We start from the raw sequence: 8,352 nt of genomic DNA, 5'->3' as shown, positions 1-8,352 counted from the left end.
ATATATATATATATATATATATATATATATATATATATATATATATATATATATATATTAAGGTTTACACGTGTTTCTTCAGTTCTATTCCAGGCCAGATGAAATCACTCAGTTTAGTACACAGACTGACATATGTGGGTTAGTTTGGATGATGAATAAACAACGCATAGACACTGAAGCTATAGTCAAACTTAGATGGGGTCTATATTCAAACTGAACTCTTTGAAAGAATGGTTTACACATGGCATGCTGCTTCTTTGCTTCTTTTTAAGTAGCCAATTAACATTTAAAAATATACATACTCCATATAATGCTATAGTTTAGAGAGATAATTCTGATTTATTCAGGTCCCATGCATGTCAAATGTTCTATGCTGAATATGCAAATTTATGATCGGAAGCCTGAAAAAAAAGCATGTCTTTTTATATAGGATTTTACACCACAGCAAACGTCCATAACATTAACCACTAGGAAAGCAAAAACAAAATACTAAGGTTTTGCATCAAAACTCAAGCATTTTACTGTTTCCATCAGTACATTTCAGAGAAGAGCATAATTTTTCAAAAGCATTGTTCAAATTAATACATCTAAGTATGCATTTGGGCAGATGAAATAACATCCATTTCAGCACCCTGTTTTTGGTAGCTTTCATTTATGATAATATAATGGTATTCAAGAATGGCTCTTTTAATCAACTGAAGTCATAAGATTATCTCTTGAGATTCTAGGCATCTGAACCAGTCAACTGTCATAAGACAAAATATTCATCATCTCAAGCATAAGTTATGTTAAACTGTTTAATGATTTACCCTGTACTGTGACAGTTTTGTGTTATTGTGCACCTGAACTTCTGGGTAGAGTTTTGTCATGCTGTAAGTCGAAAACTATATACAATGTGACATATACTTGTGAGGAGGAACAGTGCTATGCCATTGCTTAGTTAGACGCATTTCCTGTGAGAACATTAAAATTCCAAGGATCATAACTGTAATCCACAGAAGATCAAAGCAGCAATTATGAATGTGAAGAAAATGACCCAAAGGTTTGTGCTGCAGTACCCTTGTATAGCCCCTTTGCACTGATGTACGGACCTCTTTAGTTAATATACATGGATATGGTGTGTGATGCACATCCTCATACTGAATGATGCATACATGAAGTTTTAGAATTTAATTTTTTTATCACAGATTATTTTTGAAGTATGTCAGTAATTTCATAATCATACCTCATTCATACCTCTATAGACTTCCATTTCCAGTTACTAGGTTGCTTAGAAGATTGCATTGAAAATGTTGCTTCCTTGCCAACAAACTTATGGAAATGGATATAGACCCCTTTATAACACTCTGGACAGCTAGCTGGCTCACTAATATAACCCAGGAGATTAGAATCAGCGAGGCCTCCTCCACAAAGAGAATGGTCACCCGTGGAGTCCCCCAATGCTCTATGTTAGGCTCACTCCTCTTTGGCTTCTACTTCTCAGATGACAAAGCCAAAGTCAAGGGCCCATAGCTACCAAGTTTGCAGGTGTTTGCAAAGTTGGGGCAGTCATTGAACCCCCCCCCCCCCAAGATAAGAACACCCTTTAGGAAGGTCTAAAACCGACAAATGTTTGGTGCCATTGCCATGGCTTAAAACTCAATGCCAAGAAATGCATTATAATATCTTTTAGGGAGTCTGCCACCCTGGATAACTATGTCATCAATATACAATATCCCTAAAATTTGATTCACTAGACAGGAATCTGGGAAATCATGTAGATAGTAGCATGAGCTTTAGTCAACATTTCTGTGTTGCTTAACCTGTAAGCAAGGGGATGTCATCTAGATCCAGAGAGGGGGAGAGAGAGAGAGAGAGAGAGAGAGAGATCATCATACCACTGTACTCATCCCTCATTAGACCCACCAGGCTATAATGCCCCCTTCAGTATGCACCTGACCAGACAACACATGCAGCAATTCACATGTATACAAAGAGTGCTTACAAAAAGAATACAAGGAGTAAGCACAGTGTCCTACATTGATTACCCCAAAGCCCTGTCTCTTTACTTGGTACGTGCAGGCTTCTGAGAGATGATCTTTGTCTGGCATACTAGGCAGCCCAGCACCCTGTTTTGATGAGCCTTCTGCATATCCACACAAAACAAACAGCATCAAAACTACTTGATTAAAAGACCTAAATTTTGCTCTCTACGTAAATAGGACATGTTGAAAAGACAGATAAGTTTCTCCTCCCATTCTCTGGAAAATGCGCCCCATCCATGTGAAACTGAGTTCCTCCATATCTCTAATTTGGACTAATGAATGGGTAATCACAAATTCACCCCCGGTATGGTGCCTGTGTCTCTGATGGACAGAGGCAGTCAGTAAATCATCCTCTAATTCAAATTTGTGAGTCACATTTGAGTTCCACAGCTAGACTCGTAGGTACTGTAGCTGTCTTTAACGTAGTAGACACCTATGAACCTATAAAGGTGACCTGTGCCTGAAATGAATATAACTAAATGGCACCTTACTATTTATAAGCATTTTCCTAGAATACCCCAGTGACATGAATACAAGAGGACACAGCCTCAGCAGAAATGAATATTAACCATATTATGAAATGTTAAAAACAAAAACATAGCTGAGGGAGTTCCATGCTTGTGCAATAAACTCCACTTTCAATTAAACTCAACCCATCGACACAACACCCTTATGATACTGCATGGGCAGCCATAAGTACTAGCACTGGATCCAGGAGATCAAAATAAGATCCTCGCTGTCTGATGCATTTTGAGCTTACTCATCCAATATAAAAACCTCAAAAACCTGATGCTCCAATTATCGTAGCCTGTTCTTTTCTTCATGTTAGCTATTTGTGGAAATTGATCAAGTCTAATACACCATTCACATTTTCACATTTACTCTTTAACTGTTGCATGTTTTGACTGCAGCTTGGCCTTTGAATTCTAGCTGCATTACATTACAGCAAGTTGTAACAAGTTTAATTGTGTTCCTGTACAGCACTGCAGAGTTTGTACATTAATTATCAGCTTGTCATACGTAATGTTTTAGACTGGCAGCTCTTAGAATAGTCTTATCTCATGCTACTACTCTTAGACTATTACAAAACCTAACAATCACTCGAGTTGTGATTAATTATGTAGACCAACTGCAGCTTCCAAATAATCACCATATCTTTTTAAGATTGTTGTGAATATGTTAATACTTGTTATGCTGCAGGTGATTCACTCACATAAGCTTGAGCTGGTCTTGTATGGAAAATTCAGGACATCTTCAAGATAACAGCCATGTCATTAACTGATCAAGCATTTAAGTCTACTAAGGGGAACATTTTTTACTTAGTTTAGATTCAGAGAAAAATATATTAACATTGTTAGATGTAAATTATTCAGGATTAATCAAATGTATTCTTAGCAAGTATTTTAGATTTATTTTTTGTTTACACAATAATCTTTTTCAGAGACTTTTATCATGAATATTGTATATTTCAATTTTGTCTAATCATCCAGGTTTTCATAGTAGTTATTCAACTAATTGCATGAAATATAACGGGAAATTAAGCTATGCTGTGACTTGATCTTATGCATATTAATTAAAATTAAAATCTCTTTGCAGATGATTATGTAACTTATTCAGAAATATCAATAAATATTTTCTTTGAATGAGTATTGGGGTTTTCATTTTAAATAATCAATATATTTAAATCCAGCCTTTGTTTTATTCCCCTCATGTAATCTTAATCTAATCTTGGTATCACTTGGGATCATTGGAATCATATTATATAGGAATCTAATTAGTGATATAGCCAGAAATATATATATATTTTACATTTAGACTTCATTCTGCTGCCCCCAATATGTTCTTATCATTTCAAAAATGTACTCACTCCACAAAATACTGTCCTACACAATTTGGAAAGGGACACATTATTTTTAAATATTTCCACTTATTAAAAAAATGCTAATTTAGCAGTGTATGTTATATATTTTAAAGTTTTTATATGGCTCTGTGCAGTAGATGCTTGTGCTTAGACAGTTCTAAACTTTCTGTGTTCTCTATGACGTAAAGATTATGAGAGATACTAAAAAATGTTTACTCATTTGAGTTCACCAAATATGCTTAGCTACACCATTTAATCTAATAGTCAATAGGATTACAAGAATTTGTGAGACCTGATTGTGAAGCCATGTCAGAGTTATTTTAGCATCTGAATCACAGTGAAGGAAAGGACAGTATGGCTTAAAGCAGAAATAATGTTTATTCAGCAAATGTTGAGCTGGAATTTAATCTGAACAGTACAGGTGCAGTGTAGTGAAGGGATCGCTTCAGAAGGATGATAAAGGTCGATAGTAATCCACTTCTATTGTTAAATATGATGGACATTGAGAATCAAATGGATATGTTAGGTGCGGACATGAATTTGTTTTGTTCATCCTTGGAGGAACTGGAAAATAAATTATTTAAACTGAAAAGAATACAATGGTAACATCTTAATTTTAAAGCATGCCTACATTTTAACCTGGCTCCACATGGATTAAGTATTGGCAAGATGCTGACAAATGGGAACTTCTATCCAGAACTCCTGAAGAAGTGGCAAATACTTAATCTTGAAATGAGTTTTAATTACATGAAACGTTTGATTACATTTTTTAAACTAATGGAGCACTCGATATTAAGTGAAGTGGCTTCACTTCAGCAGCAGCTAGCCTCTAAGCACATGACCAAGGCTTGCCAGCTGGCCCTGGATGAGGTATACAACAGTGTCTGTACATATGATACTAGGCTACAAAGTTTGAAAAGGAAGAAATTAGAGGGAGACCGTGCAGATTTTAAGGTTGGCCATATATTTTCATGGCCTAGAGATCAGGCGTTGGCTGAACAATTTGCCGATGCTAGAGATCCTTTGATTACAGGCAAAGATATTGACCTGACCACAGGTATAGATAACAGTGATTTACCTGATTTTCTTGCATTGCTGAAGGTGATTTCAGAAGTGAAACAGCATAAAGCTTAATCTGTTGTTCGTGGAAAGATTACTAATGTTTCTAATAACACTTCTGCTGCTGCACTGCTATTTCCCATTTTTCCAATTCTGATGAAAAACATGGACCTCTCCTGGAGAGGCCAGTCACAGAGCCAGGGCAGAAAATAACAGAAGCTGTCAGAAGAACAAGCACAACAAGCTGTAGTCAAGAGGGCATGGGAACAAGAGAAGGGTCTCTGATTTGTAACATTTCTTCTGTCTCCCTTACTGATAATCAGGCTGCCCTTTTAGAGCATGGCCTGACTTTTATTCCTTCAGTTAAGCTGGACATTTGTCATATTGTTTCAGAAGTGAAATTGTTTGGCAGAAATGTTATGCTTAAGAGTTTTTATCTAGATAATCTAAGTATTGCCAGCACTGCAGATTTTAAGAAGGAAAGTACTTCCCCCCATTACATCTAGTTTTAGAATTTAGAATTTGTGAAAAGGATGTTATGAGCTTGTAGATAGATACATGATGTAATAAATGATTCTTTAATTTCACTGCAGCAGAGCATGCTGTCATTACAGAACTGCTGGAGCTCAAAGGTATATTTATTCATCCAGCAGACAAAGGGGGGCAATCATAATTATGGACAGTTATTTGTATTGTACTAGCATGAATGGAATGTTGAATGATAATAATGTATATACTCGGATTCAAAAGTATCAGGTAAATACTATCATTAAACAGGTGCATGCATGTGTCTATGATCTGTTAATGTGCAGGTTGATTTCTTATGTCACTTAAAAATTATTATTTTTTTGTACAAATATAATTTTTTATTTTGATTTAAAACATAATAATGATTGTTTACAATTAATAAATATTCAACCATATACAATATTTACATTTAGCCTGACAAATTGATTAAGATAACAGATCTAAGTAAAAACAAGGATGTTGATACATTATATTTAAATTATCAGGAGGAGTCTGATTCCAATTGCAAGGTGTCAATCAATCTCAAACCTAGTCTCAATGGGTTATTAACTAATGGCTTGGAATGGATTCTCAGTTCTTTAGTTTTGATCTCCATTAAAACAGGTTTCTTCAGTAGACATAAAAATTCCTCCATGGTGGGCACTGTGTTGGATTTCCATCTTCTGGTTATACATTTTCTAGCTATTGCTAGTATAGTCCATATTAAATACAAATCCAGTTTCTTCAAGTGAGGTTTTTGATTACATTCAGTAAAATTAGAGATTTTGTCAAAATAAATGTATTTGTATAAAGAGCTTGTAAAAATGTTTTAATCTCATTCCAATATGTTCTAATACTAACACAGTCATAAAAAAAACATGGGGCCAGTCTACGTTTGCTGATTCTTGGCATCTTTAACATACATTATTACTTGAAGTATTTATCTTTGAAATTTTCTCAGGTGTTAGGAAGGATCTATGTTGATATTTCCATTGAAATATTCTCCAGTATTGTGAATGAGGTGTTAATTTAACTGAGAGTAAGATATTTGTCTTATCTTCTATTGATAGGGGAGTCTGTATATTTAGTTAAATATTCCCAATAGGATACTTTAGGAGCTGTCCTATAAGCAATTAATACATTATATAAGTATGATAATTTATTTTTTATTAGTGTTGTTATAGATAATTTCAAACAACCAATATATAAATGTAGGGGTACTTTTAAATGATGAATTGTTTACTGTTCTACATAGATCCTTAGAATATGTTAAAACACTCTGCAACATTAGCCAATCATTAGGTGTTAATCCATAGGCTGCGATTAAATGTTGTCTTTCCAAGACTTGTTGTTTTTTTATACAATGAAACCAGCATATTAAGTTCTTATTTCCTCATGAAGTAAAAATCTCTCTATGTACTTTATCAGGGAAATTTCTTGTAATACTGAATGGAGTTAATAATGCAAACCAAAGTTTTATATTTATATTCATACTGACAAATTTTCTAAAGTCATCAAAAATATGGTTTATTAGATTTAATTTGGCTGGTTTTGCTATATTATATTGTAGATGTATACTCCAATTGTACCACATTCTATTATCTTTGTCTGTAACTATAAGATATTTTGATAAAGCATTTTCATTCCTTAATATTATGGAATGTAACCATTTTCAATTAGAAGAATATTTAGGATTTGCCCAATCTATCACAATTTTAAGTGTAGAAACCTTTATGCATGTTTCAATGTCTGGAAATTTTAACCACCCTTGTTCCCAATGTTTAATATGATGAGAATATGCCACTCTATTTTTATTTGGATCCCATAAGAACTTTAAGAATATTGATGTAATTTATTTAAGAAATCTTTTTTTCTGGTAATAATATAAGAGTCTGGGCTATATATATATATATTACTTAAGATAGTAAGACCATTTTTATCAACTGTAGTCTGTCTTCAAATGTTATAAACACATTGCTCCATTTATTTACCAATGTTTTAATTGATTCTATAATGTTTGTATAATTGGTATTTAGAATATCTACCATATTCTTACATAATACAATCCACAAATAGTCCAAGGTTGGAACTTGCTTACCAATACTATGATTTACAGACACATGTACCTCCTGTTTTTTATTTATCAACAGGAACTTTGATTTTGATTTATTAAAGTAGAGACCTGAGAGTTTTTGAAAGTTTCTTATTAGTAAATCTATATCATCCATTATTTCTTTAGAGTTAGCTAAATTGAGAAGCACATCATCAGCAAATAACATTATTTTGGAACTATATTGATCATATACAGCTATCCCTCTGATTTTTGAATTGCTATATATTAGAATTGCAAGAATTTCTGTAACGAATGCAAACACGATAGGTTACATGGGACATCCTTGTCTAGTGACTCTAGTGATCACACTTATAAATTCTTGATAGTTGATCATCCCTTAGTTCAGGTGTTACACAGGATGTCCAAGATCCATAAGGATCTTCTGAAGCCACCAATTTTCAAAGAGGGAAAACTCTTGATAAACCACCTTTGTAGTTGTTCTGTCTTTCTTAAACTAGTGTTATTATATGAAAAAAAATGAAGTACTGTATTGAAGTAGTGGTCTAATACACACTTTGTATAGCATACATATTTCCTTTAGCTTGTGTTGTGAAAAAAAAATTAATAATCATCCAAATTGTCTCATAGCTTTATTCCTTGCAACAATCAAATGTTTGTCAAAAGACAGTTTCTTAGTAATAAAAATGCTTAAGTCAAATATTTCAGCAACTACAGATAAAGCTACATCATCAAAAACAATGGTTTGCCTCAGCACTATTTTACCAAAGTACATAACATTTCACTTTCCACGATTAAATTTAAGTTAATTTTCTTTGACCCATTTAGTT

This window comes from Protopterus annectens, chromosome 4.part1, assembly GCF_019279795.1.
Source record: "Protopterus annectens isolate FY-2018-M chromosome 4.part1, PAN1.0, whole genome shotgun sequence".
Classification (NCBI taxonomy): Eukaryota; Metazoa; Chordata; order Ceratodontiformes; family Protopteridae; genus Protopterus; species Protopterus annectens.
The sequence above is the reverse complement of the archived record's forward strand: the minus strand, read 5'-3'. Positions refer to the sequence as shown.